At 36.7% G+C, this 26892-nt stretch overlaps 1 long non-coding RNA gene across 1 annotated transcript in view; it reads right to left on the bottom strand.

The window, feature by feature from the left end:
- The window catches only part of LOC102151569, a 503105-nt gene that overhangs the window by 119753 nt on the left and 356460 nt on the right, over positions 1-26892 (bottom strand). Inside the window, exon 9 of the long non-coding RNA XR_005356708.1 lies at positions 201-256. This is a non-coding gene — a long non-coding RNA (uncharacterized LOC102151569). The remainder of the gene's footprint in view (positions 1-200; positions 257-26892) is intronic.

Here is a 26892-nt window from a genome sequence, read left to right on the forward strand (position 1 = left end):
CTGCCTACCAATCTCAAATACAAATTCTATTCAATCACAGTATTAAAATAATGCAATAACTTAAGTACTTTTCTATAATTTTTGTTTATAGGCTTTAAATACAAGGCATGAAATTCAATAATTGAATTAGCAAAGCTTTTCATCAAATTACTTTAAGTAAATTTCCACAGCAAGCACATTGGCGAGGAATTACGACATACCTGGTCAGTAGGCTACAGTTGTGCCGAGATGATAATTCGGCAAGTGTCACTGATGACTGCAATGAGAAAAAATAATGTGTATGTGTATTTTCCATAAGATTTGTATTTATATTAAGTTTTATGAAATTAAGTTACATTGATATTTATATTGAACATGTTAGAGTTTGTATAAAAGGCAAGGGGGGAAACAGGGCTTATTTGCAACATTTTACATTTGTCTAAAAGTGACATTTTGCTTTTGCAAAAGGATTCTGACATTCATCATTTTATCCGATTCTCAAAATATTTCAGTGATGTAAGGAAACTATTACCTTGCCTGCCAAGCAAGAAAACTAAGAAATATAGAGATGTAAGGGTTTGCTAAAGACACAGCACTAATTTTAGAATCTAGGTCCAGAATCTTCCATGACAGTGTTCTCTTTCACTACTCACCCCACAGGTAGGCAGAGGTGAAGGGGCTAGATCTAACTGGTTTTCCCCAGCTAAATGTAAAAATAATTAGAACCCAGACAGGAAAGAATAAGGAAAACTAATTTTTTACCTTTTTTTTAAGTTCCTGATGAAACCATAGTCATAGAGCTATTTTTTGCTTCTTTCCTCATCAGGAGAAAAAAGCAGCAAGAGCAAAAGCAACCAACAAAATATCCATAGCAAAGTCTTTATAGATCAACAGAATCTAACACCAGATTAAGAATTAGACACCAGGGCAGCCCGGGTGGCTCAGCGGTTTAGTGCTGCCTTCAGCCCAGAGCATGATCCTGAAGACCCAGGATCGAGTCCCACGTCGGGCTCCCTGCATGGAGCCTGCTTCTCCCTCTGCCTGTGTCTCTGCCTCTCTCTCTCTCTCTCCCTCTGTGTTTCTCATGAATAAATAAATAAAATATTAAAAATAAAAAGAATTAGACACCATGGAGCACCTGGGTGGCTCAGTCGATTAAGTGTCTGACTCTTGGATTTAGTTCAGGTCATGATCTCATGGGTCTTGAGATGGAACTCTAGGTTGGGTTCCATGCTCAGCAGGGAGTCTGCTGGACAGTCTCTTCCTCTGCCCCTCCCCCCACTCACATCGTGCACTCTCTCTCTCTCAAATAAATATATCCTTTAAAAAAAGAATTAGACATCTTGCATATCTCTAGCTCAGGACTGGGCTGCATTCTCTCTCTATTTTTAATTTTAGCTTCATTATTACATGTGGTCTCACTATTTTGAAGAGAGCTGTTTCAAATTCCCTGGTCAGATTAAAAAAAGGGGGAGGACTAGAGGCATTGCAGAAAGTTTAGAATTTAGCAGTTACAATGGTACAGGATCGAAGGGAAATCAGAGTATAATATATAATCATAATTATGAAAAAGTCACTTAGAGGCGGGAACACCTTCAAAAACATGAGCATGTGTCCAGGAGGAGGGTCTAAATCTGTAAGATCAGATTGACAGCAAAACAAACAGAGTATGATGTTATTTCTGTACATTAATGCCAAAAACAAATGAGATATCCCTGAAAGCAACCCTCAGGAAGGCCGGATAGAATAAATGCAGAGTTTTAAGCAGCACCAATAAGAGTTTAAACCAAAATGAAGAAGATCAATCCCCAAGTGCCATTTTAATATTTTTAAGGTGAAATATCTGTGCTAGACACTCTTCTGGTCACTTTCATACATGTTATCTTATTTGATCTTTGTAATAGTCTCATGAGGTACACAATGATACTCCCATTTTACAGAATGAAGAAACTAAGATCCAATTACTTGAAGTATTTTCCCAATCGATAAAAGGTAGAAGCAGGATAAATCTCAGATTTTTGGAAATCAATGCATTAGTACTGAACTCCTGAATGTATACCCATAGTAGAACAGATTTTAATATAAGACATATCAAAACATTCTACAGATACTACAAAGTGTTGTTTTTTTGTTTTTTTTTAAACAGGAATACAACCAGTGCCAAGCACTGTGGTACCACAGAGCATCAGGCAGGGATCTTGCTGGTCCTCTCTAAGGTGATAGCTAAGGTGATAGCTACGGCTTCCTCTCCCCATTTCACTCATGTCATAAATAACCCCCCTTCATAGGCACATAAAAGGATGCTCAACACCATTAACCAACAAGGAAATGAAAATTGAAATGACAATGAGATATCATCACACATCTGTCAGAATGGCTGTTACCAAAAAGACAAGAAATAACCAGTGTTGGCGAGGATGTGGAAAAAATGGAATTCTTGTGCACTGCTGGTGGGAATGCAAATTGGTACAGCCACTCTGGAAAACGGAATGAGGATTCATCAAAAAATTAAAAAAGAGGACAGCCCCGGTGGCCCAGCCATTCAGTGCTGCCTTCGGCCCAGGGTGTGATCCTGGAAACCCAGCATCAAGTTCTGTGGCAGGCTCCCTGCATGGAGCCTGCTTCTCCCTCTGCCTGTGTCTCTGCCTCTCTCTCTCTTTCTCTGTGTCTGTCATGAATAAATAAATAAAATCTTTAAAAAAATTTAAAAAGAGCTAGCATATGATGCAGCAACTCACTTCTAGGTATTTATTCAAAGAAAATAGAAACAATTCAAAAAGACACATGCACCCCTATGTCACTTCAGCATTCTTTACAATAGCCAAGATATGAAAGCAACTTAAATGTCCATCCATTGATGAATGGATAAAGATGTGATGTACATACACGATGGGATATTACTCAGGCATAAAGTATAATCTTGCCACCTGTGACAACACGTATGGACCTAGAGAAATAAGTCAGACAAAGACAGTTACTGTATCATTTCACTTAAATGTGGAATCTTAAAAAAAAAACAAAACAAACAGAAACACTCATAGATACAAAGAACAAACTGATAATTGGTGGGCCAGATGGACAAAATAGGTAAAGAGGATTAAAAGGTACAATCTCCCAGTTGTTAAACAAATAAGACAAGGGGAAGTAATGCACAGCGTAGAGAATACAGTCACCACATTTTGTATGGTGATAGATGGTAATCAGACTTATCATAGTGACCATGTTTAATGTATATAAATATTGAACCTCCATGTTGTATACCTGAAACTAATATAATATGGCTTGCCAATTATGCTTCAATTAAAAACATAAAAACAGAAATAAATAAATAAATAAATAAATAAATAAATAGTAACTCACTTTGACAACATGATCTTCATTCTGTTTCAAAAAGACAATTTGGTTACCATCTGCCCACTGACCCATGCTTCAGAACTGCTATAATATCATTAGTCAAGTTTTTGCAAAGCATTCTCATAGTAAGTATACTGGGATTTCATACTTTTTATGGTAAAAACATTTCTAATTGTGACATTGCAATTAATAGTTTAACCCCAGACTTGGCAATTGTTTTGTGGGCTATTGTGGTACTAGGATTCTGTTGAGACCGAAATTAAAAAGAACATTATTAATTGGATCAGCCCGTTTTCCCAGGTGTCCTTGATGGACAGTGATGGAAGGATTAAGGAAGATAACAACCTTGGTGAAAGTTATTAAGTTTCATCGAGACAAAAGTTAGGGATGAAGTAAAGAGTGCACCGACTGAAAAGTCCTAGGCTAAGGTGCAGCTTATGTAAAGTGTACTATATTGCATTGTAAGGGTTATGAATCCAGGCAAGGAAATGCAGTAGTCTTGTTTGGAAAGCTCAGATTCTCTGAGTCTGAAGGGTTGACTCAGTAATTATATCAGAAGACTGTCATTCAAACACCCTAGCCAGCCAAGGCTGATTTGCTTTGGTATCTAGAGCATAATTGATTCTCAGGTTAATTACTCTTTCCTGAGAAAATCAGAAATAAGATGGGTGAGGTCACAGGAACCTTTACTTTTAAAAATATGCAAAATTTAGTGTAGAAGGCTTCAGAGTAGCATCCAATTAAAATGGGTCATGACTGCATTATCTGAATAGATTAGAGATCAAATTTATTCAGTACAGAATACTCACATACAGTAAAAACTTGACATAATGTGGTTACCATATGTGACAAAGGCTGCTAAATGTTCACAAAAATCCCTTTATTTCCGTTCTGGGCACACAGGTAGACTATATCCAAGTCTTCCTTGCAGTTAGGTGGGGCCATGTGATGTCTTACACGTAAAGCAGAAATCTCCCACCCACCCCTCCATGTTCTCATTCTCTTCCCTCATCTCACAGCCAGACACAGAATTTCCAGTGGAGGTGTCTGAGGTCCTGAGGATCCTCAGAATAGCAGAGCCACTAGGTGAAAGGAGCCCAGGTCCCCTCAATCTACATCGCACTGAGACAGGAGCAAGAAATAAAGCTCTTAGTGATTTAAACCACTGAAATTTGGAGTATGTTTGTTTCACATATAACAAGCCCTGACTTAACAAATACATCACTTCTATCACCCGACAACTGTTAGCTTTCAATGCTTCTAACCTCGCTATTTCCTCTACCTCTTATGTTTGAGGAAATAAACCTGTGCCTTCTCAGATTCTCTTGACTGCCTTTTTCTTTCTCTCCTTTGGTCAGGTCCCCATTCATATCACTCCTCTATTGTTGGGCTTGGATAAAATAACACTCCATAGTACAAGGGATATCTCTTCCTGAGCAGCCACAAGGGGTTGGATGATACAACACGATAGTATAAAGGTTGAAGCTCTCCATGGAATTTGACCAGTTAGGTGATTTGAGATAAGAGAGCTGCAGAGACAAATTTCTCCTTTCCTTCTCCTAGATGTGATTTATTCTTACCACATTTCCAGAGAAGTTCTTATATTGACTGAAAACACCTGCTATGCAACGTTCAGTATCTCTTAGTGACTAATTATGCAACAACGAGCAGTGTTGTAAAACAATGTATTAAACTGCTTTGCTGCTATCCTTGCTTCACTTTGGTTTTCTCTTCCCATTCTGGTGGGATTTCATCTTCCAAATAAAATGATAGTTTCTTATCCTTAGCTCAAGCTCTGCTTTTTAAAGGATTGAGCTAAATCAACTTCTTTGCACAATTAGTTTTCAGACAGATTTATTATTTTTTTCCAATTCCTATGCTCTTTTCATCCCCATTCTGTCAAATCTTTGCCCAGGATCCTATAGTTACCTAAAGTTTCAGGAAAAAGTTACTGCAATCTGATAGTACAAAGCTTTAAATCCAGGAATACTGAATTTCTGGCATTCAATTTTTTTTTTATAAAACATTCAAAGAATCCTAGTAATAATCAGCAGGAGCAGTGCAAAGAAATTTAGTAAACTACCAATAGTGAAGGAATAATCACAGAGAGATACGTATTATAATACAGGTATATTAAATGTGTTAGCTATTATAGGCGGCAAGCAGGGTAAATTATTATAGGAGCCTTTCTCATATCTCTGAAATTATACCTTACAAACAACCACATGGAAATCCAAGGTAGATGTTTTAAAGCAAATATTGTAATTATATATTTGGGCTACATGCTCTCTTTAGTTATTATTCTTATTGGTCTCTTTCTTTTCCATTTACTTTTACTCAGCATACTGTCCACATCTGAGTAGATGAACCCTTTGAAGTGCAAACATTTATGATTATTTCTGCTCTAGGGAAGTTTTGAAATGTCATCTTTTCTTAGAATATATGTGAACACAGGAAAAGTGAAAAGACCCCAGAATTAGGTATTAGTGGTATAATTTCATTATGTTGCTTAAATTCCCTAAAGACCAGAAATAACTATAATCAAAATTTCAATGAAACGTATTTCTAAATCAAATCTTAGCCCTGTGAGTTTTATAAGGAATGTTTTTCTCTTCCACCAATCCAGATGGCCATTAGCTTATACCATATACAATTGGGGGAAAAAAATAATAAATCTGTTTCAGCAGGTGATCTCACAGGTATTTTATACATGTTTTCTCTTTTTATCTTAACCCTGCCCCATAAAGTAGGAGTTATTAGCCTCAGTTTCTACAAAGAAAACAGAGGATGAGAACTTTGAAAACTTTGCACAAATCACTTAGCCAATTAGTTGTCAAGACATATTTGAAACTCAGATTTGACATCCAAGTCCACCTAGAAAATTAAAAAGGTATATTAACATTCACAGGCTAAAGTACTTCTGAAGAAACAAAAGTACCTACATTATTTTCCTAAGATGTCCTCTCATAATAAATAGGGTGCCATGAAAAATAGCAAAAAATAATTAAGTTATCCTCCCCTTATCTGAAAAAATTAATTCAACTTTTTGAAAACAACCCTTAACTAGGGCATAGTTTTCTCAGTAAAAAATTCTGGCATACTTAATAAAGTAACAGATGCTAGCTCAATGAACACAAAATATAGGAGCATTCCTCTTTCACTGGGCATTTGGCAACTCGTGAGGGAAATCAGGCAGCTGGGTCATAGCATAGTAAATTATTTAAAAGTCAAATATGCTCACCTCACACCATATGCTGAAATAAATTCCAGATGTATGAAAAAGTTTAATATTTTTAAAGATCAAACCAAATAAAATTAAAATAATATTGAATACTCAAGCCTTTGACAGAGAAATGATTTTTCTATGCTTTGAATTGATAACGAATACACAGGAAAATACCAACAAATGTTACCACAACATTTGAAATGTTAACATAAAAAAAATAAAAAGCTAAACTTACTGGGAGATTTTTCAGCAAATGTAGCATTGAATTACTAGTGTGATTATATTTTTTATATGTATAAAACAAAACACTCAAACTTCTGATTGGAACATCACTAAGACTGTAACAGGTAAACTGGCAAGAGCAGATAACTTAAAGGAGAGGAAAATGATTATCACTTAAAGGTAAATGATTATCAAACATGGATTTGAAAATATTCAAGCTTTCTAACAGCCAAAAAATTTAAGTTAAAACAAATATCATTTGGCCTATGAAACTACAAAAATAAATAAGTAAATAAGCACCTGAATGCTGTAAAAGTACAGTGAATTCACTGTCCCATTCACTCCTGATGACAAACATAAACTGGTACAATTCTAGAAAGCAATTTGGCAAATAACTCGTTATAGGTGTTCCCAATATCCACATTCCCAAAAATCTAGCCTAAGAAAGTCAGCCAAAATATGCAAAAAGTTAAATATATGAAGACATACATAATATTACAATAAGGATAATTAGAAGAAACTCAATCTAACAGCAGAGGAATGTTTTGGGACATTATCACAAATCCATTGGATAAAATATATGGCTGTTTTAAAACATTAATCATTGAAGAAAGAAAACAAATATCTAAAATCAATATTTCTTTAAGCAAAATTACATGAATCTGATTATTAGTACATTTTGAAATGATGTTTTCTTTTTCTTTTTTTTTTTTTTTTTTGAAATGTTTTCTAAAAAACTGGAGTGCAGTACACTAAAACTCTGCTAGTGGTTGGACTCATGGGTGCACTTTTTACATTTGTGCTTTTCACACTTTCTAAGCTGGGTCTCTAATCTATATTTTATAAACAGGGTACATATCAAAACTAAGCATTGGAATAAGAAATTGCATGATTAAGATTAATGCAGAACAGACAACAAAAGTCAATAACAAGTGTTTTTTAAGTATTACCTCTTATCAGCTTGATTTACATACACTTGTTGACTTTGGAGGACCTGTGTATCTGGTGAATGAAGGAATTCTTTCAGTTAGAGAACATAATTAGTCTAACTTTTAAAATTCAGAAAACAAGGGCGCCTGAGTGGGCTCAGTCAGTGAACCAGCCGACTCTTGATTTTAGCTCAGGTCATGATCTCAGGGGCCTGGAACTGAGCCCTGTGATGGTCTCGCCACTCAGAGGGAAGTCTGCTTCAGGATTCCCTCTCCCCCCCTTCCCTCCCTTGCTCCTCTCTAAAATAAATAAATAAGTCTTTTTAAAAAATAAAAATCAGAAACCATCCCCATCAGGCAAATGACACTAAACAGAGCACCATGATGCAAGCAATATCAGTGAAGTAATAACACGATTTATGTTAAATTTACCTTTATCACCTAGTATCTCACAGAGTAGTACCCCCAACTTGGGAAAATCAGTGTTTTCCAATTTAAAAAAAAGGAAAATTAACTTAGAGAAGGAGAGAGAGAGAGAGAGAGAGAGAGAGGATTAATATAGTTAGAATAAGTAGAAAAATAAACAGCTCAGCTGCATCTGAGCAGTTTGTATATAGCCCCACCCCACCCCCAGATGTTTCTAACAGCATGTCTCAGCATTAAGGTACTAGAAATAGGTATCATTCAACAGTGAACATGCACATCACCTGGGCCTCAATAGGCACCCAGAATATGGAAGTCAAATTGAATTGAACCTGTTGATATGGCTTGGCAAATCTCATAAACAAGAGAGTATAAAAAATGACTGATATTGGGTTTTGAAAATATTTACTTTCCTTTACATACAAACCAAATGCTTCCTAGGATTCACATGATATGTTGGAATCTGGGGAGTCCTTGGAGTCATTAGTAGAGAGATATGCTCTCCCCACCTACTCACTTTCCCGGCTCCTGCTGCCATCAGGAGAATACCAGTAATAGCTACCATTTATCGAGTCATGTGCCTCTCATGTGCCAGACACTTTGCATCTGTTATCTCATTTATTTCCAACCACAACCTTGTGAGGTCCGGACAATGGCTCTCAGAGGGCTATAACATGGCTCTTGAAACACACCAGCGGCAATGCTTCCCTCTATCTGCTCGTAAGACTAATTGGGCCAGCTCTCAGAAATGCTGTGTGGAAACAATTTTTCTGTATTTATGATCTATGCAGTGATCTTCTCACACATCCTTTTGCAGGTGATGTAAGAAAAGGTGTAAAACAAAAAATGAGTAGATTATTGTACAGAAAGAAAAGAAGCCTAAGCATCATGCCTATATTTGGTTCTGTTCTTGGTTCCTGGTTCTGTTCTTCACAAGTTGGGTGATCTTAATTAAGTCATTTCAACTCTTCAATTCTCCAAGCATCAGGACCTCATATTCACAAACCAGGAGGACCACAATGTGGTAAAGGCTTTTTTTTTTTTTTTTTTTTATTGTAACAGGAACCATATCAGACATGCTTAAGCAAAAAGCAAAGTCACACCAAAATTATATGGGGATTTTATTTAAAAAGTAGCTAAAGTTTCTCAGGATTTTGAACCAGAAAAAAAGAATGTTATGAGGCACTGGAAGAGCTTTTGGGGGGCAGGCACTCTGAAATCTACCAGTAGGGTCAAATGTAAATCATAATTTCACCATCAAATCATATCATTACTTAAACTGATTTTCTAATACTTCTTAACACAGTGTGTGATCCAAGGTGGGTGTCTAATAAATGGGAGCTATTTTATTATTATTTTGTCATCAGGAATAATGCTTGTGTTCCAATTCCAACCCCACTACCTATTATCTATGTGACTATAAGAAAGTAATCACAGATTATCTTAATAAAAACATTTGCTTAAGGGCATCTGGGTGGCTCAGTCAGTTAAGTGTCTGCCTTTGGCTCAGATCATGATCCTAGGGTTGTGATATCCAACCCTACACTGGGCTGCCTGCTCCAAAGGGAGTTTGCTTCTCCCCCTCCCTCAGCTTATCCCACTGTTCACTCTCTCTCAAATAAATAATCTTTCAAAAAAATAATAAAAAAATAAAAACATTTGCTTAGTGGTGAAGATTAAACGAGATGATATGTATACAACATTGCAATTGAGTCCTGCCGGTTACTAAATGTTCAATAGGCAGTGGTGATAAAAGTAATCCTTTAACAGCAATGTCCACAATAGCCAAACTGTGAGAGGAGCCATGATGTCCTCCGACAGATGACTGGATAAAGAAGATGTGGTCTGTGTATACAATGGAATATTCCTCAGCCATCAGAAAGGACTAATACCCACCATTTGCTTCAACATGGATAGAACTGGAGGGTATTATGCTGAGTGAAATAAGTCAATAAGAGAAGGACAATCATCATATGGTTTCACTCATACGGGGAATAAAAGAATTAGTGAAAGGGATTATAAGGGAAAGGAGGGAAACTGAGTGGGAAAAATTAGAGAGGGAGACTCCTAACTCTGGGAAACAAACAAAGGGTTGCAGAAGGGAGGACAGTGAGGGGATGGGGTGACTGGGTGACAGGCACTAAGGAGGGCACTTGATGGGATGAGCACTAGGTGTTATACTATATGTTGGCAAATTGAATCTTAATAAAAAAATTACTGCTTTAAAATTTTTATGTGCTTAGGAATAAAATTTCTAGGCAAGGGGAGCCTGGGTGGCTCAACTCGTTAAGCATATGCCTTCAGCTCAGGTCATGATACTAGGGTCCTGGGATCGAGTCCCATATCAGGTTCCCTCCTCACCGGGGAGTCTGTGTCTCCCCCTCCCTTTTCCCCTCCCCCCATCCATGTTCTCTCCCTCTCTCTCTTTCAAATAAATAAATAAAATCTTTTTTAAAAATTTCAAGGCAAACAAAAGGAAAATCTGAAAGGAATCAGAATCCAGGGTGATGACTACAACCAAGTGGCATTTAATGGAAAAACCCACCCTAACTTCACCCTTAGTCTGTCCTTGTTTTTAATTTTTCCATTTTCTTTTTCTCACAGCCATCGGGAATAAAGAAGTCACTAAAGTGACATCATTTAAATGACTTACCGTACATTCTAGTGCAGCATTAGCATCACCTGGGAATTTGCAAATTCTTGTGCTACCTTCCCAAACTCACTGGATTAGAAGCTCTCTAGTGTGCATGAAGGTGGGGGTTAGGAGTAGAATATGTCTTTCAACCAGCCCTCTGCATGACCCTGAGACTCGCTCAAGTCAGAGAACCACAAGTTGAAGAATTCTGCATGTCAGATTCACCTGTAGAACTTTTTAAAATATCTATATTGATGCTAGAGTTGAATCAGAATTACTGGGGATGGGGCCAGGACACCAACACAGATATTTTAGAAACAGAACCAAAAGCTCCCCCTTGTAACCAGAAAGAATCATTGCAATTGTCCATTCCACACAATCACTGCAATTGTCCATTCCACACAGCGTCTTAGCGGCCATCACCACGGATGCCTGTGAAGAGCATGGAAGTAGAAGTGGACTTGGTTTGAAGCATGTTCTATTCCCACAGTATGGATGCTCCCCAGTATTACTTAATACTCGAAGATCTCCTCTTTTCTCATCTCAGGGTAACTCTCTCATGTAGTACATCTGATCCCACAAGGAAACCAGTTCTTAGTTTTTTTTTTCATTCCTACTGATAGAAATCTCAATCAACCCAGAAGAACATTTTTAAGTAAAATTTTATATATTTGCCAAGTGAAATTTCAGACATTGGCTAAATGGAGTATATAAAAGATTGGGGACAGAGAGTAGGGGCCCCTTTCCATGGCTTTATTTTAATTACCCAGCCTATTTTCTCAGCTACAGTGAATTATAGAGCACTGACCATTTATTATATTGAGTAGCATAAGTTAATGAATACTAACCCCTTTCAATCCTTTTTGGCAACCCCCAGAATTAACTAAACTAACTGTATTGTTATGAGAGCAGCCACTGAGCAACAGCAAAGGTGCTAACTGGTACACTTAACGGCAGTGAAAACACAACCTGCAAAGTTATTTGGAGGCAGAAAAATGAAAGCACATTGATAGTAGGGCCTAGAATGATAAAATTTCTATTACACGTTGCAACAAAAATAAAGCCGTTTTAATGGAATCATGTCAAAGGACCCATGTCTCCTGCTTTGAAAACAAATGGTGTTGGCTTCCAGTCAACTTTTCCAGGGCTTAGCAGCAGGAGGTCATTACCCTTTGACAATGTTCAGTTACACAGACATTATCTCCAATTAACAGGTTTTAACTACAAGGATTTCTCTTTTATTGAAAACAGTGGTTTTTTTAAATAAATAACTATAGCAGTTATTGGGTAATTTTGTCTTATTGACTGGGACTGAGATGATTACGTTTACTCCTATAAACACACACACATGCACATGCATACACACACACATCTGAGTCAATAGAATACTTTTAGTGTCCTTGAACTCTTTTTAAAGCATGGTAGAGAAATATGCTAATCTTTACATAAACATTTCACAAAGACTTCTTTCTCTTAAAAAAAAAAAATCCTTCCCCATATTGATGTAACCAAGCCATTCTAAGTGTTTCAAATTTCCCAAACAAAGTACTACCAATGAAACATTTATCAATCGTAATGCATTATGTTTTCTGTCTCATTTGAGAAGGTTTTATGGAATTCTGGATGATGGCCAGAAGCTCAGAGGAGAATTTTTAACACCCTCTCAATAGACACATTTATAGCTTTAAACTATACAGAGTACTGGTCTTATCAGTGCATAGCAGGGAAATGATTAAAATATTCCAAGCAAACTTAAACTTGGTAGTCCTTAGGTGGAAATGAAGCATCATTCTGGGCTGAAACCTCCAATTATATAAGATAGGAAGTCACAGAAAGACATCAGATTTGTACACTGTCAGTCTACACGGCAGATGGTAGTGTCTGGCAATGCCTTTTTTATAACAGAAAATATTATTATAAAAATATCCAGAGAAGACATTTTTAGTTCCTTGACTTAATATGAGGAAAAATTAGAGATTTCTATAGAAATTAGAGGTTTAATACCCAATAATATGAAACAGTAATTTTCTTTGAAATCTATGCATTAACTATTCCATCACTTCTTAGAGAATTTTTTATAGTTGGAAGTCATCTGGTATTTTCATTTCTCTATCTCTCTCTGTCTCTCTCTATCTCTCTTTCTCTCTCACTCTCAACCACCTATTTAAATTCAGCCTAAATCTATATATTTTTATACAACACTTAAATCATACCATAGTGTGCTGTGGTGTGCTGTATGTCACATTTTAGCCTTCCCCAATGTTATTACAATAGAATTGCCTTTATCTCAAAGGGGATATTTTCTTATAGATGAAGTTTCTTGAAGGTAGAATTCTCCTGAGAGCCACACTTTTGAGTGGCATGTTCTTAAGCATATTGCATTATGTGTCAGCACAATTAGCATATTCTTCTGGATTGTAAAAAGTAACAATAGCTGACAGCTGAGTATGTAGGGAAATGGCCTGTAAAACTATCTCAAAACTAGGAAACCCAGTCCTTGTGTGGAACAAGCAGGAGTAGCACAGTTTTTGTGATCCTAATTCAAAAATGAATGGAGGAAGCTTAGACTCCCAGGTGGTTAGACCATTCCTGTCTCATACTCAGATACCATATTCGGTGTTTATAGTTTGGGGAGCAAAGGGAGCAGAGAGGATGGCTGAAGGAGAGGGAGCATAGATGGAAATATCCCTGCCTAATTCTAGCACAGTTCATAAGAGTTGTCAATATAGCCATGGAAATGTCCCCAATGATTTTCAGAGAACCTTACTAGCTGCAAAAATGTCTCTGTTCTCAGAAATGTGATATTGAAGTAGTATATGTTCACAAACTACCGAAGAACTGATGAGTGTGGTTTCACCTCACCAGAATGAATTTGAAAAGGTGAGCAATCCGATTTGCTGCATAACTAGGACACAGATGTGCAAATGTGCAAAAGACACTGTTAAATAGAAAGAACAACAACAACAACAACAAAAAACATAAAATAGCCCCAGAAATAAACACTATTTTGGAGAATTTGATGAGACACAAAACACCTTCTTAATTATATATGCTAGAAGGGTATTTCAAGGAGCTTACGGGGTATTAGGGTGGCCTCTGAGACAAAGCGTTGTCTTCATTCCCTGGTGCATACTTGTTATTTTGATATACTTATTTAATTTTAAATTAAAATGATAGGATAAAAAATGCCTGAGGTCATTCCTATAGTTAGCTTTTCATTGTCCTAAATCTTATTTTTGTGGATAAAGATCATTAAAGATTTAAATATTTTCATTTGCAAATGAAGTGTGAGAATTAAAAAATATTAGACCCAAGTCCTGAAATTTTGAAAACAAAGGAGAAAGACATCAGCAGTGTCATATTGAACATATACATATGTGTGTGCATGTGTGTGTGTAAAGATATATAAACATATATTTTCACTGTCCATCCTTTTTCTATCTGCATCCCCAGCTTGATTTTGTGCCTACTACTATCCTATAACTTTACCTTTAGACATATTATTTGTTTCAATATATCAAACTCCCCATTCTCCACACTTCCAGGTCCTTATCAGGACTTAAATTTGATATGTCCCTATGGCTTACAGAAGCCACTGGAAAGGCCCAGATAGTCTCATCTCTGATAGTTTAATTTTAACTTAAATTTACAAATTAATGTAACACCACCACACATTGAGCAGATCATCCACATTCTTTTACTTAGCACCAAAATGTGTACCTCAGTTCCCTCTGTACCATGATTTCAGTCACCCACTACTGACTCAACAACTATTTTACTGTGGCAGTAGCCCTCTCAGAATAAGGCCACTGGAACTAATTATTCTTTTATGTTTTTGTGCCACAATCCCTTGCCTTTGGAGACAAATGAGCATAATACAAAAGTATTTGTACTTTTGAGCCTTAGATGTCCCCAATTTTTTTCAGACTCCATTTATTTATTCATGAGAGACACAGAGAGAGGCAGAGACATAGACAGAGGGAGAAGGAGGCTCCTCACGCGGAGTCCTGATGGGGCACTTGATCCCAGGACCTGGAGATGGTGACGCAAGCCAAAGACACTCAACCACCGAGCCACCCAGGCACCCCAGATGTCCCTTATTTATGTCAAAATTCCACTATTTTTTTTCTTTTTTTTTTTAAATTCCACTGTTAAAAACGCACTAGATTCTACTGGAGATTTTTAAGTCCATACATTTTAGAGAAAAAGACTTAAGTATTCTAGAATGATTAAAGATAGTGAAGAAATGTAAGACTGAAGGGTAGGCAACACAAACAACAAACAGCTTCAACACAAACACAACAACAAACAGCTTCAACATATTGACTGAAATTAGTTCAAATGAGTGGCTAGTTATGGTAGACAGTTTCTAAGGTAATGGAGCTCTGAGGCATTGCTTCCTATCCCAAACAACTGGAGGTTTTCCTCAAAGACCACTCTAACAAATATCAGTTATCCTTTGGGATAGTTTAACTTCAGAGTGATCATTCATTGATAATAATACATCATTAACTTCTTAGTTTAATTAACATTTATTGAAGCCCTCAATATCCAATCAATATTGCCCTAGACTCCAGAAATAATGGAGTAATCATCCAAAGGAGAAGAAAAAGTGAGATGTTGATTAAAATGTATCTGTAAAAATAAGAATTCATCTCAAATCTGGGTTATTTCTGATGTAATAAATTTATAGCACACTGAATTATTTCTGAAAATCATGGCCTTCTCAGTTAACCCCAGATAACTGGCCCACCATCCTTTCCCTGGAGGTATTTACAGGAAGCACCAGAAATACTTGCTTTTTCCAAATGCTTTGGTTTACTAAGGAGGTCCAGATAGACTATCATAAGCTGGTCTCATGATGGACTGGACCCATAACTACAGCAGCCAATCAACTGTTGGCTGAGAACCACATACTCAAAATACTTTGTGATTGAAGCACAGAGAGCCATGACATACAGACAAAAAAAAAAAAAAAAGAGAAGAGAAGTAAACACACCTAACTACATGTCATATAAGTTCTTGAGTTGTTAGTTGACAAATACAAAGAGTGTAAAGCAATAGAAACTAGCATACTCTTGGTGAAACACACATTCTATTTCCTAATGCTATGAGCCCTCTGTTATAATCTACATGAGCTCCCATTGATTTTTATGTCAAATTTATAAAACCTAGCTTACATGTTAATAGAATATGTGGTTGGTTCACCAAGGCAAGTGCTATTTATGCATCCTGGTATACTCAGAATGTAGCACAATATACTGAATCACAAAGCATGACAAAATGAATGCTGTTTTTAAAAACACGATTTAAGAACACTTAGCAAACATATAAAGTTATTTTGGTGATGCTGAGCAATATAATTTCTCTAAGCTATTTAGTTATAGGAAGATGAGCGTTTGCTAAAACAAACCTTGTTCACTAATGTATATGAAAGTGGGACATATAAGTCACACTCCAATTTGTCAAGGAAATTTTGTAGAAAAAATGTAAGTGCTATTCTCTACTTACTCATTGAAAGTCACGCTAAAGCATTTTTTTCCATAAAACTACCAAAGGAACAGTAAAGTGTAAATTTTCTTCTATCAGTAAACTATCCTGGAGTTCAGTCTTGTATATACAATATTAATGATTTAGACTCAAAGAATTTTTGAGTATTTGGTGAATGAATGTATTATAATCTATAACATATATTCTTCCAAAATCTATATGGAAAGAGAAGCCTATCATTGTATACCTAACTTCATTTTTACACAGTTTATTCTTTTCCTATCAAAATTTTAAAATGAGATTGTCCATCATACTTTAACAATGTAATTGACAGAAAGTAATAACAGATAATGGGTGTGTATATGAAGAGACAGCAAGAGAGAAAAGGAGAGGTGATTATACATTCACTGTAATTTCAAGTGGAAAAAGAAATGGGAAACTCCACAATGCAATATTCCCATTCTACATTCAAACTGTGCCAAATTCCACCACTTTTTCTTTACAAAATTTCTAAAATCCATCTGTTTTATGATGAAATATACATTTTTATCCCAGTTTAGATCATATCAACTACTTTATTTCTTACATCATGGACTCCTCCATGCAAGGTATGATAAACATTGTGTCTGGTCAAGGCAAAATTATAAAAACAGTAAAACCGACACTTCTACTTCTCTCTTTACCTTTGTCCGCCCAACTGGTGTCTACATCTACTCTCTTGACTGTGGATGTATTCAGGCTTATGGCCTCCTAGAAAGCCCACTTGCTTCCCTTCTAGGCCCACTTCTCTGTTTCTGTTTGTGGTTATATCGTTCTCTGCATAGTCTTCTCATTAAACCCACTAATCAGATCTCAATTTAGAATTTACTCAAGTTTTATACATAAACCACAGTGAAATGTTAATAACGGGAAGGATGTAATCAGTTTCTAGAAGTATTTATATTTTAAATGTTGACTATTTATCAATAAACACAGTATTAATTTAGCACTGACTTGGCACTGGCTGCTTAGCATTGGCTGAGTCAGACACAAAAGATACATAACAGATTGTCCCTGTTCTTGAGGAGTTTAACACTGTTTGAGTTGGGGAGATACTGCTAATATGAAACATTTTAAGCTAAATTGCCAATCTCTGACTTCGATATAATTGGAATTCTCAGTTGGAAGCATTCAGGATGGGATGAAGTACATAGAAAAGTCTTCAGGAAGAAACCGAGCCATTAACAGAACCTTAAGAAATATCCTGGTTTTAAATCAAGGCAAAGCCAATGATTGAGGTCATTTCTGAAGCTGGAAAAAGCATGAAAAAAGGGACAAAAGTGGGAAACAAAATAGTCTGAGCAAGAGACACTTTGGAAGCTGGGTTAATTGAATAGGATATCTCCTAGCCTGCCAGTAAAAAAGTAAACTCAGGTAGGTTGGGCTTGATGTTACCTTTCCATTATTTCTTTCCTTTCTGATGACTTTAAGGAGGAATCCTTTTCCTTACCTTGTCCAACTTCAAGAGGCTGAACAAATTATTTTGATGCCCCCCAAAAGTTGTCCATTTACTAATCCCTGGAACCTATGCAGAAGTGAGTGTACATGGCAAAGGGACTTGGCAGAAGTGAATAAATTAAAGACTCTGATATGGGGAGATTATCCTGGATTAGCCAGGTATGCCAAATCTAACCAAATGGGTCCTTCAAATCAGTGAAACTTACCCAGCTATGGTCAGAATGAACTATGAATACAGAACAGTCAGATAAACAAAATATTGATCCCTTTAAGACGGAGGAAGGGGGCCATGAGCCAAGGAATGTGGGTAGCCTCTTGAACCTGGAAAGACAAAGAAACAGACTATTCCTTACAGCATCCAAAAAGGAACACAGCCCATTCTAACACACTGATTGTAGTGCAGTGAGACCTATGTCAGACTTCTGACCTACATGATTGAAAGACAATAAATTTGTCTTAAACCAAAGAAACTGGACACCTAAATGTTGAAGTAAAAATCATCATACTCTACTCAAATTCCTATTCTATTTAACAATATCTACCCACTCAGTGCTAGGAGCTAAGTAAGGGCCCAATAAATGATTGCATATTTATTTTTAATGATTCTGAATTGTGACTCTTCTGAAGTCTTTCAAATATTTATGGTAAAAAAAAAAAAGTCATAAGTGGAATATGTAACACTGTCACAAAATACACCAGCCGAGCTTATAAGAACAAAAGTTTCTAAAACTTTTTTCACAAGGAAATCTCTCAATAAATCACTCCTCAAATTAACAATATATAATACAGTATTTGCTATTTTTATTACAAAAAAAAGTGAGACACAAAGAAATTAAGTTAGTTACTCAAAGTGAGTCGCAAAACAAAATCAGAACTTAGGTCCCTCTGGCTTTTCACTACTGCACCAGTCAAGTATATTTGATTTCTTAAAATTTGATAGTATTCTTCTACCTGACTATATAGTACAGAAACTCTTTGCCTGTCTAGTTCATTTTACTTCCAAGCTGTGCAAACAAGAAAGATAGGAAAGCGAATAGTGGTCAACCACAGTGTTTTCCAAGTTGGAGGATTTATATAGATATAAGTGCATAAGAAAATCCACACGGGCCAAGTCATCTTTGCCTTTTGTTACAAATGAATGTATTTGTACGATAATTCATACTATACAATAATAAATGCTTTATTAGATGTCTAGTTCAGTGTTGTCTTTAGAAAGCCTCCGGGACCCCCACAGAGCTACCCCACTCAAATCTCCTTTCCAGGGAGTATCTGCCACAGAGGTGCTGTCACCCAACAACCTCTGCTGTGGCCCCTTTGCAGTCCACCTTGGTATCTACTATGAGATACACTTTCTGCAGGCAGCTCTAGCCAATAATGGCAGAGCTGATAAATTCCAGGACCTGGGTAATCCCTGCCCTGGAGCTCCTCCTTAGGCTGGCTGTGACTTTGTCAGGGCAGGCACTGCTCTCAGACTCTCTCCATCCAGTTTTCCTCTCAGCCTCCCTCCTATCACAGGTGTAGGACCTACATCATAGTCTTAATTCTTTCCTTTCCCCTTTGCCTTTTTCTCTTTAACTTCAATGCATATTCCCTCCAAAACAACTTTTGTGTTTGTAACTCAGTGTGCACCTGACTCCAGTTGCCCCAGAACTAATACTAATGATTACAAGGCCTTTGAGGAGTCCATTTCCCTTCCAAGATGAACTAAGACACTCTTTTAAATATAAAGCTACTATGTCTCTGCACAAATCAATTACTGATGACCAGGATCCTTTCGGCTCAGCAGGTGGCCACCTGGGATACACAGTCAATGTTGTTCCACCACAATATCACTTCTACCTTCTATCACTGCTTCCAATGCTGGTGGCAACAAGGCTGAAAACTTACCTATAAATACTTCCAGTCTCTTTGCCAGAAAAGCTGGTATGTTCTGTTGTGTCATCCATACCTGTAAAGAACAACCTGTCCCTTTATTTCCATCTGCTGTGTGTGACAAAATCAAGCCTGTGTTTCCTCACTCAGCATATTTCCAGCCTTTGCTTGTATTAACATGGCTTGTCCTCCTTTCAATTTATTAACTCACTAATGAATTATGAGCCACCAGAGGAAGTATCATATTTAATGCAGCATTTGAGACTATTTCAAAACTATGATTTCTCCTTTAAAATATTTCTAATGCTATTGAGAGAAATAATCATGCAAATAAGCATGTGGTTGTGTTTTACCTGAACCATTTCCTAGTTCTATTATAAACCTTTGTTTTTCCTTTGCTTTTCAACATGGCATATGTGCTTTTTTTTATACTCTGGTAAAGCAACTTGACAGTTGGTAGCTGTCTGGCTGTTTATTCAACATATGTACCACTTAATGCACAGGTCTCAGTGATACAGTCCCCAAAGTCGGTCCAACTGGGATAAAAGTCAACAAATAGAGCATTGCAAGGAGAACATTTACTTGGGGAGAGTTAAATATTTGAAAGGTGTTTAACAGTTAAGATTTAAGCCTAATGTCCTAAGAATTTACAGGGTCAGCATCTCCCCCAGCACTGCACATTCTCCTGATTTCACATAGGAACTCCATATGTTAGGAAATCACCTTTTTAATTAGATCTCTGTAGCCTCGTTCTAAGTTACCACTGTCACAAGTCTTGGATAAAATCCTATTCTCAAGAAACCTTTCAGTAAACAGTTAGCTGTAGGTTCTTACAAGAAGATATGGAGACAGATTCTCCCAGATTGCAAGTGATTTTAAATTAGCTGCTCTGGAAAGTGGTGGGTGTGGTGTTATTTCAACATCCTTATATGTTACCTGAGCCTTTTCCCTAGAGAAAACAAAATGTGCTCAGTTGTTTGCATGTCTGCAAGTGGAATTGGTTAGGGAGTTCTGTGGCCTATTCCAGTCTGTCTGGACTAGCAGACAAGATAAAACACAGAAATCTCCAATCAGTTTGGCCATTAGGACGGCTGAGGTGTGAATCCATCTGACAAGTAAAGTTTCCTGAAAATACAGAAACAGTCTTCAAGAAGAGAGAAGAAAGTTTGTGGAAAAGTTATATATAAGAAGCTATTTTATACCAGATACCAACCTCCCAAAAACCCCAAAGGGAAGGCAGTACTAATATTTTTCACTATTTTGGTGAAAGAAACTAGTGAGGCTGAGCAGCAAAGTGACTTTCCCAAGGAGACAAAGATCAATAACAGCACAGCACAGCTTCAAGTGCCATTATGGATGAAACCAAAGTCCTATTCTTAACCAGAACCATACACTGTTTACGAGCAATCTAATTATAATGATGCCTTGAAACTTATAGCAATTGCAGGGCAACTCAATCTCACATGAAGTTCTTTTGGCCCTGGAGTTAACCTACGCTAAATGGAGTTAGCCTCAATTCCAGAGATAAACTAAGTTCTGAAGTCATCAATTCTCAGATTTAGTGTATCATACAAAAATGTTACCATCTTTTTCAAGTTCCCATGGTCCCTGCCTCCTGGCCCATAGTGCTGCCACTGAGGCCCAACCAATCATTCACTCTGTGAGTGTCGAGCTCTCCCTCCTTGGCAGCTGCCACAAGGCAGATGAGCTGCATGCCTAGAGTTTTCATCCTTCCCCTCTACCTTTAGATTTGAATGGAATAGCTCATCTCAGTACATGGAACCTGGAATGTCTCCCATTCAAAGTGGTTGGCCTGCAAAGGAACCATCTGACACAACATGGTAATGACAGAAAGTTAACTCTCTATGGTGGAAACATTGACCAATGGAAAAAATACGGGCCAAGCAAATAAATGTCCTCATGTTCCCCACACGACCTAACATGGATCATTCTGTGCAGCACATCTGGGCATACACTCTGTGAAGAAAAAATACACCTGCCTAGGAGCATCATGGCTTGTTGTGAAGCTGTAGTCAGATATAGAAATACAGCATTTCATTTATCTTCCACATCTTTTCCTTGCCTCATTGCTTTTATTCCTAACCCTCTTGTCTTAGGTTAGCACATATGAAATAACACACAAGCACTTAGTCCTCACCTCAGCCTCCATTTTCTGAGGAAACTTACAAGCAAAGTCACTTAGTGAAGGCAAGGATTACTACATGGAATTGTCAAAAAATGTAGATATCCTCATGCTGGCTTTCTCTACCTTAGACATGAAAACTTTTCTAGGTCATAATTTAATTTCAGATGCTATTTTATTTCATGTCAATCTTGTATTTAAGAGAGATTCTGTGGAATAACTCAAGATGCCCAAGTAGCAAGTTTCTGTTTTCTTCTTCTATGCTAAAAAAAAAAAATACAATTGTGTTATAGTCGGTGATATGTTTACAGCCAGGTAATGAACCATGATTGGTCTAACTCAGTTATGACAACAACATTCCCAAATTTCCAAGCTTCCACTGAAGCAAGATATGCCACTTGCCCAACTCTGGATGAGATGAGTCTGGAAAAGCTTTGTTTCAATAATAAAAAAGGATAGATGCAGCTGGCTTGATGTCTGATTCTTCCTCAACCTTCTTTCTAGAATGTAGCTATGATGATACACATGATGCCTGGAGGTACAATACCATTTGTCCACTAGCTTCAACAGCCATCTATCCCCGTATAGTGACAAGTAAGAAGAAGACTCAACATATCCAAGACAATGGAGCAGACAGAGAAAAGAGTTAGCCTGGACTTTTTGCAACATGGAGAAAAAAAAAAAAAAAACTTTGTTTAAGCCATTATATAGTTAGATTTTAAGCTACTTAGCCAAATGAATTATTAACTGATAAACATTCTTAGTTTTGCATATCATGTTGATAGTCTCTTAAAATCCATGATTTCCCATGTGGAACTTATCTAACAAGGGCAATGACTTAATCTTATCAGAGTAGGGAAACGGAAGAAAGAGAAAGGAAAGAAGGAAGGAAGGAAGGAAGGAAAGAAAATAGAATAAAAGCCAAATGTGCAGTAAGTTGATATACTGCATACCCTACATATTCTAAACAGAATAAGCATAGGAAACAGAGTATTTTTCCTATATTGGAAATGTAGTTTAACATCTAAGAAAAAGTTAAATATATCCCCCCTAGTATCACAGTGAAGTGGTTAGGTCAGTATTTAAATACAAGAGTTCCAAGGTGCCAAAATGTGTATATTTAGCATTATAAAGTTTTCTTTCCAAAATATATATTTACATGGAAAACTGATGACATTTTTAACAAAAAATGTATATAAATTGTTATAATGACTTCAAATGGTTTTTGGAAGCACTGGTTTTATTTCTGTATTCTTTCTCAGTCCTTGATTTTTCAATTTATATTATAAACCTCCAACAATAAAAAATAAATGTACATTTATTTCAATAGGGAGGCTTCCCCCCCCCCTCCCCAAGAATGCCTATTAATGTCTTAGCAAACACCAGTATTCCAAGAAACAAAGACTAGGAAAGCTGTGTCAGCATAAGTACAGGTATTTACTCAACATTTTGTGACGTACTGAAGTATATCACTTACTACAATCATTTATGCACTCACACACACACATAAATATTTCTACATATCTAGATATATCTTATATTGTTTTCAAAAATCTTTAGGTTTAATACTAAGAAGAGGTCAGATGTCTTTTCTTTTAATGCTCTATGTAGTTCAGTTTATCACTCGGTTCCTTATTGTTCTTATTAGAAATTTCCAAGAAGAAAACAAATGTAAGAAGAATTTTCTAACATGTTCAAGTTTACATCATGGGTTTATAGTTGAACTAAGACTGCAATTTCTGCCTCCAGTTTATTCTTACAGTCACTGGACAATCCTTCTGTAATATTCAAGCTACTTTCTGGGGTCTGGAAGATGAAGAGGGAGAAAAGAAAGTAGATAATATTTAATTTCAAGTCTACGGCCATACCACCCTGAACGCGCCCGATCTCGTCTGATCTCGGAAGCTAAGCAGGGTCGGGCCTGGTTAGTACTTGGATGGGAGATAATATTTAATTTCAAAGTACAATTCCTTCTAATTGTTCCATTCAGTTAAGAAAGGAAACAAAAATATTGTAATGTAAAACTACCACTTGGAAGAAATCGCATCTATTTAAGACTAATTAAAAATTAATCTAATTAAACTAATTAAAAATTGAAATCAGCATTTCAATCAACATAGATTTATTTTGTTTATTTTCAGTTTTGCAAGTTTAGAACAACTGTCATATGGTCATAGTGGTGATGGAGTTCTTATTTTAATTATGAGTTTTGCTTCTGCAGAAAGAAAAATGTAGACTTATCATGCTTTAATAGATAATAAAAGGAGAAGAGTTCAAACTCTAGATAGTACAATGACTTTCCCAAAAACAGATCTTTTCCTTTTAAGCACCAGATCAATAAGTGACCCTTTTGATCACAGAACAAACTAAAACCTCCTCTATATTTTGCTTGTTACTTTCATTTTTTTCCCCCAAGAAAAGATGAAGCCACTTAAGTAGCAGACCACAAAAGCACTGTGACACTTTCATCTTAGTTAGGAGTTCAAAAAGTAAATAAAACTTTTTGAAACTTATACTTAAGAACAAAGCTAGCACCCAGTAGCTCAATATGCCTTTGGGGTTAGGAGTTTATTCAGAGCATCAAGAATCAGTATTTCCATCTAGACATACAAGTGATCTAAATAGCATTCATAGGACTTTAAAAGCCTTTTTGAAATAAAAAGTAGAGCAAACTACAAAAGTATAAATTCTAAGTTTTTCTACATCATTCCCACTTTGTAGAGCATTTGGTCAGGACGGGGACTGCCAGGACATCACATATCAATCGGATATGAAAGACTACGCTGGTCCACGTGGCCAAGACCCAGGAACAGACTAATGAGAACCAAGCTGCGTGCCTCTCCTCTTCAGTTCGCCCTATGTCAATCGGCCCAGGAATCCATCGGGTGGGGACGCTGCATGGGTATTTGCTATCACTGCCAGATTCTGATCTTTCCATAGTATATCGAAATATGGACTAGTAGAAAGGAGCATAAGTGCTGGAAAGCAAAGGGGAACAAGACAAGTATATATGGGAAGGAATGGTGCACACACTGGCAGCCTGCCTGGGTATTTGGTGCAAACTGAATGCTAGGGGAGAAAAGCTTATCTCTTTGCAAAGTCGACATTTCTGTTCCTTTTTACAGGTAATTTGGAGCATTTAGCAGATAATAGGGATTAAGAAGGTCCAACTGCGAGTTTTGTAATATCAAGAAATAATACTTTTAAATGTATTTTAAATACAAGAGGGAAGTACAAAATCTCTCCCTACCTCCGTCCTTGAGCGTATAGACAAAATAAGGAAGCATCCACTCAACGGCTTATTTGGTTCATTTCTGTATTTTTTAATACGAAAAGCTACTGAGAATAAGTCAAGAGCTCCACATTTTGATTACCGGTTATTTATTTCCTCTTGGCCCTAAGCAGATTTGATACCTGTTTTGTTCTCACCATCACAGTTAAACTCACCCATACAACTGAGTACTGAAATCTAGTTAGAAAGAAACAAACAAAAAAGAAAACTTAGATATTTATATGGAAAACGTGCCCTGAAGAAAAAGCCACTATAATGTCAGAACTAAAAAATGGCAGTTTTGTATTTGAGCATTCCTTACTGAAAATGTTAATTGCAAAATGTGCCAACTAAGATTTGCTCTGTCATTTACCAGCACAAGATCTCATTTGCTCCTTTGTCTTGCTATACGCCCCTACTGCAGTCTGAATGAGTGATGCTCTTGAATCACTGCTCTTTCCAAATTCTTTTTCCTCTGCTTCCCTTACTTTACTAGTTCTCGGGTTTCTGTCTCTATTGTTCCCGTTGTCTGGTACTCCTTCTGGAATTGTAGCTTTATAAAATGCTGTAGTGATGGGTTGCAGGATTTTTTCCCTCCACTTGTATACTGCCAAGGGACTCTTTGAAGACCTTACTTTTACCATCAAGAACTAGGGAGGCAGACCTGGTGGCCTTAAGGGATTCAATTAGAGTTCACCAAGTCAGAATCTCCAAGCTCTCAAAGACCTAATTTAAATACAAGTTCACTCACTTTTTCAACTATTTCTTAGGCCCTTATTAAAATTTCAGGTTATTAAAGGGAACATCCTGCGTTTTGCAATACCCAGAAAATAAACCTGGGTTATGCAGACTCTCAAACATCCTCTAGGTGCAAATGCAAAATTCTGCCAATCGCTAAGGAAATAATAATGAATTAGCATATAAATTATTGAAACAACCATTGTGGAATTTTGTTGATCATGATCAATTATATTTACACGGACAAGACCTATTTTAATGGAGACAGTTAAACACGGGTAGTAGATGAGTTAGAGAAAATATGTAATTAAATGCTTTTGCGGTCAGTTGTCCTATTATTGCCTTATATAAAAATGGTAATTATTATGACTACTCTTTAGGTAGTGTGATATCCCTTTTGTTAAGCTGTCATCCAGAATCCTTGTTAAAAGCTCAAGACAAATTACATCGATTTACAAAAATGTTCTGGTCAATCAAACTTCTGTTACACATGGGTATGATAAGAAAGTCACATAGAACATGATTTCTGATTGGCCACATTGAGATTTTATGAGGGAAAAAAAGTGCTGGTCTTTTCTTGCCCTTTCCTTTCTGCATTAAGAACTGTGTCTCAATTAGACCTTCTAGGCAGAGATTGACTTAAAACACGAATTGACCATACTATGGTGTCAAAATTAAATAACTAACTGCATTAAAATCTATGGAGCTTTGGCATGAAGAGCAGAGAGCCACAGTGGAAAGTGCCACTAAGCCAGTTGTCACAGAAGTAGAAGAAATGGGCAAAAAGAAAGCAAACAGGTTGCTTTGACACCATTTAACTGCCAGTCTCCATATAAAAACAGAAGAAATTCATAGGGGCCAGGGAGATGGAAAGAAAATGAAAGCTTTGCCACCTTTCTTTGATTTGGGGTGCAATTTACAAAACATATCTTGCTTTTAAAAAAAAATGCCCTAGAAAGATTTCTTTTTGGTGAAATAAATAATTGTGAAAATTCTGTCACAGTCATTGTTTTCAATATTTCTCAGCTCATATCCCTGTAGTATTTTCATATACTTAGCATATTAGCTTTCTCAAAGTTAACCTTCACTATGGCTTTAATAAGTGGATTGAAG

This window comes from Canis lupus, chromosome 3 (genome assembly GCF_011100685.1).
Source record: "Canis lupus familiaris isolate Mischka breed German Shepherd chromosome 3, alternate assembly UU_Cfam_GSD_1.0, whole genome shotgun sequence".
NCBI lineage: Eukaryota > Metazoa > Chordata > Mammalia > Carnivora > Canidae > Canis > Canis lupus.